At 36.2% G+C, this 4,861-nt stretch overlaps 1 pseudogene across 1 annotated transcript; it reads right to left on the bottom strand.

The window, feature by feature from the left end:
• Positions 1 to 3,468: 3,468 nt before the first annotated feature.
• LOC101570348 lies at positions 3,469 to 4,199 on the bottom strand (annotated as a pseudogene). The gene is made up of 2 exons (XR_002818470.1): positions 3,740 to 4,199; positions 3,469 to 3,685 (listed from the first exon to the last, which is right to left on the bottom strand). The product of XR_002818470.1 is annotated as a mitochondrial fission factor-like (transcript).
• Between the last annotated feature and the right edge of the window lie 662 nt (positions 4,200 to 4,861).

Raw genomic sequence — 4,861 nt, 5'->3', positions numbered from 1 at the left:
AGAAATGAGTTTGGAAGAATAAGCAATTCTTTCAATTTCCTTGAAGAGTTTGAGAAAAGTTGGCATTAAATCTCTAAATTTCTTGTAGAAATCTGCTGTGAATCTATTGGGACCTGGACTTTTATTTCTTCATAGTGCTCTTATTTTACTACATTTTCAATTTTGTTTTTTGTCATTGAGTTATTCACAGTTTGTACATCTTCTTGACTCAGATTTAACCTTTCATATGTATCTAGGAAACTGTCAATTTCCTCTGTGATTTTGGAAGTAAAGATTTTGGAAGTAAAGATTTTGGAAGTAGGTACTTATGATTTTCTGAATTTCTCTAGGTTCTGGAATTACTTCACCCTTTTCATTATTTATTGCATGAATTTGGTTTTTTTCTTCCCTTTTCTTTTATTGCTTTGGCTAAGGTTTATCAATTTTATTTATTCCTTCAAAGAACCAACTCTTTGATTCTTCTTTGTATTGTTTTCTTTGTCTCCAGTAAATTAATTTCTGCTCTAATCTTTATAATTTTCTGTCTTATTTAGGCTCTGGGCTGACTTGCTCTTCTTTTTCTAAGAGCTTGAGGTGCAGCATAGCATCATTTATTTGGGCTTGTTCTGTTTTTCAAATGTGTGAATTTACTGCTATAAATTTTCCTCTTAAGACAGCTTTCATTGCATCCCATAGGTTTTGGTAAGATGCATCTGCATTTTCAATTGATTGTAAATATTTTTTTAATTTTATCTGTGACTCACTGATTGTTTATGAGGTTATTTATTTTCTACATGTTTATAGTGTGTTTGTAGATTCTTTTGGCAATAATTTTCAGTTTTATTGTACTATGGTTAGATAGCATGCATGGGATAATTTCAATTCCTTTGCAGTTACTTAAGAATGCTTTGTGTGTTAGTATATGGTATGTTTTGGAGAATGTCCCACATGCAGCTGAGAAGTGTGTATATTCTGTTGTTGCTGGGTGAAACACTCTGCAAAGATCTACCAAGTCCATTTTTTAACAAGTTTCATTTAGTTCTGTTATTTCTTTGCTAAATTTTACCCAGATGATCTATCTTTTTGTGACAGTGGTGTGTTAAATCCCCTATTACTATTATATTATTGCACATTTGATTTTTCATACCTGTTAAAATTTGTCTTATGTAGGAGGGTGCTCCTACATTGGATGCATATATATTTATTATTGTTATCTTTTTCTCTCGCAGTTCTCCCTTAACAAGTATGTAGTGAACTTCTTTACCTCTTTGAATGATTTTTGGTTTGAAGTTGATATTGTCAGCAATCAGGATAGCTAACTGCTTTTTTTCGATTTCCTGTGGAATGGAGAATTGTTTCCTATCCTTTGACTTTCAGTCTGTGAATTTCCTTTTGATTTAAATTTGTTTCTTGTTTGTAGCATATTGGTGGATTTTGTTTCTTAATCCACTCAGCTAGCTGGTTTTTCCTTTTTGATTGGTGAATTGAAGCCATTTACATTAATGGTTACAACTCATCCATATTGGCTTATCTTTTTCTTTGTATTTATTTATTTATTTTTTCTCCATTCTCTTCTGTTTAGTTTGATTTAATTATTCATTTTAGAAAACAGCTGTAGAATTTTTAAAAAATTCTTTACTTTTTAATTTTTTAGTATATTTGGTTCTTGCATGGTCTAACTATGAAACTTGAACTTGTAGGGATCCTCCTGCTTTCAGCCTCCCTAGGGCTAGGATTACAGGCATGTGCCATGGACTCTGGCTGGCTCAGCCCACGCTTGGGGCTGGGGCTGGTGCGGCATGTGGTGCTAGGGGTTGAACTTTGGTCTCTGTGCTTGCCTAAGCTTGCCTAAGCAGGCACTTTAGTCCACTGAGCTATTTTGCTGGCCCAATTCTCTACCTTTTAATCTAATACTGTCATTATTTTGTTGCTTTGTCACAGCTTTGGCTACTGAGAGTTCCTTTAAAATCTCCTGTGTCCTTTATGAACTCATCACTTTGGGAGCTTGTTCTACTTTTTCTTTCTTTTTTATTCCTATAATTTTATTGAGAAACAAATAGCAATGAGACAGTTTCAAACCAAACTGGTAGGACAGTTTCAATAATTAACACATTACATAATTCTTCCTAGTGGTTAATTGCTGTACAAGATGCAGACATGATATACTATTTACAAATACTATTAGAACAAATCCCTCTATTCATTAAGAGAATGTAACTATATATCTATCCTAAAAGTTTTTTTTTTTTCAGAACCAGAGATTGAACTCAGGCCCTTACCCTTGCCAGGGAACATATTGGCTTATCTTTGTCATATTATTTTCCTGTTATAGGTTCTGTAATTTTCCCCTTTTTAATTACTTGCTCTGTTTGGTGGTTTCTTTCTGTTACTGAAGTCGTGATCACTTTTGTCTCTTTCTAGAATATCTGTCAGTACTCTTGGTAGGGTTGGTTTGGTGGTCATGAATTTCTTCAATTGTTCTTTGTCACAGAATTATCTTATTTCACCATTGAATATGACAGATAGTTTTGCAGAGTACATCAATCTGGGTCTGAAGTTATTTTCTTTCAGGACCTGAAATACTTCACTCCAAGTAGTTTGAGTTGAGATATCTGCCATGATTCTGATGGGATTTCCATTGTAGCTGATCTGTTTCTTCTCTCTAGCAGCTTTTAATATTCTATTCTTTCACTGAATTTCTAAGCTTTTGATTATTATGTGACTAGGTGTAGATTTATTGTTATTATGGCTGTGTAGAGCTCTATATGCTTTACTTATCTGTGTGTCATGTTCTTTTCTCAAATTTTCTGCTAGTATTTCTGCAAGCAGTCTTTCAATGTCATTTGTACTGTCTGCTGCTGCTTCATTAACACTTATTATTCTTATATTATTTTTCTTTGCATCATCTTGTAGCTGATGAATTGTTATTTGTAGGTCCCTTGCTAGTTTTTTTCTGTATTGTTAGGAATCAATTTAATTTGTACAGGTGATCATGAAATATTAGGTGGTTTGATTTTCTTAAATCTGGTACCAGACCATGATGTCAAGTGTTTATGTCAAAAGGCAGTGCAAAAATGTCTATTAAAACTGCTTACTAGTGGCAAGCAGCACAAAACACTTATTTTCTTTACAGACACCCTTCCAAATCATTCCTGATGCATTCTCTCTCCCTTTCAGAGAATCAGCTGTGCAGACTGATGAGGTTAAAAACCAATTTTCTAAAAAACCAAAATAGAACCTATTTACAAAACATGCAAAAGAATTTTATGTAAGATGTTACTGCAGAATTAGCTTAAAGAGAATACAGCAGAGGGACAGAATATACCTTACTCCTACAAATATAGGTCCTTTCCCCTACTTTCTGGAATACATTTTTTAGTGCATGGGCTATAGAAAGTCGCATACACTGCAAAGACAGAAACAAAGATGTTTGTAAATTCTTTATATTTCCAGTAGCTGAGACAATATATCTGAACGCCGAGGTTACTTCTAGTGGTGAAACCAGAGCCAGCTATTAAGCAGCCAGAAAGGAACAGTAATTGAATACATGACCATTTCTCTTTTAGCACGTTCTTTGTTTTCCTCTTCTAGAAGTTGTAAGCATCTGTTTAGTTTGATTATCTGTCGTCTTAATGAAGCTGCATCTACAACAGTCATGTCATCCGCTGTTCCTTCAATTGTTGCATCTACATTTGAAATGCCATACCTGACTTTGTCATGATGAGGATTGAAAGTGGCAGCAGCAGACCCACCGTGCAACACAAGTATAGCATTGTTTCTGACCAGCTGTCCACTTTGGCGAACAACATTTTCATTCATAGAGTGCTCTCTTTTTAGCCTGCCAACTGCACAGATTTCATCACTTTGAGGGGTTGGAGAAGGTTTTTCTTAAGTCCAGAAAATCTAGCTGTCTCTCACTTAGTGTAAGTACACGACGTGGTGTTTTTATTGCCAGAGGTTTTAAAGGAGTCGACTGAATAAGGTCAAGATCTGCTGGTCTTAAAAACGAAAAGTCTTCATTATTTTCTGCTACAACAATCCTCTCTGGAACTTGCATGATCACACTAGCATTTGGAACTCCTTCTTGGAATCCTTGTTCCAGGGTAGCATTTGGTGGTGCGACTTTTAATTTACCCTCATTTGCTAATACCTTTGGTGTATTTCATTTCATACTGAATTGGACCAATTTCTGCCATCTCAGCAGCAGTGGGAGAAGGAAATGCTGCCACGCTAGCCAAATGTGTACTAAGTACTGCTCGTTGTCTGGCACTATCTGCTTCTGAGCTTCGTGTTAATCCTTAACTTGCTTCCCATGCATGGGCTGGACTTGGAGCCTCCTCAGTCCCTATAACCCGAGGGTGCGGACACTTCCTTCTACAGCAACAGCTTTTCCCGTGGTTCTGAGTCTGCACAGAATCACAGACTTACAATACAGAGGAGGCTGCTGAAGACAACTTCTAGGAAAGGCCCAAGTGTCCCGGAGTTGAATTACCCCTGGGCACCCCCCCCCACCCCCAGCGTCCTGGACAGGGCCGCTGCCCGCGGGCTCCTGGGGCGTTCCCCTTGCTAGTTTTAAAAGATCTTTTATTATACATCCATTAGCTGCAACACTGTCTTCAAGGTCTGAAACTCTACCTTCAGTTTCATTCAAGCGGTTTTGCCAGCTTTCAGTGGAATTTTTAATATCCTGGATACCTGTTTGAATCTGTTTCATGCACTTTTTTTAGTTTCTAAAAACTTATTTTTATTAATTTAATTCTTTTCACAACAAAATGGTATTTTATTTATACTTTTGCAAAGTTAGTAACATATGACACCAGGTTTCCTAGTGACTAATAGCTGACTTTAACCAGATAGGATGTTTATCTCAGGACTGAGGTAG

The sequence above is a fragment of the Octodon degus genome, unplaced genomic scaffold (assembly GCF_000260255.1).
Source record: "Octodon degus isolate 3935 unplaced genomic scaffold, OctDeg1.0 scaffold00166, whole genome shotgun sequence".
Classification (NCBI taxonomy): domain Eukaryota; kingdom Metazoa; phylum Chordata; class Mammalia; order Rodentia; family Octodontidae; genus Octodon; species Octodon degus.
The sequence above is the reverse complement of the archived record's forward strand: the minus strand, read 5'-3'. Positions and strand labels throughout refer to the sequence as shown.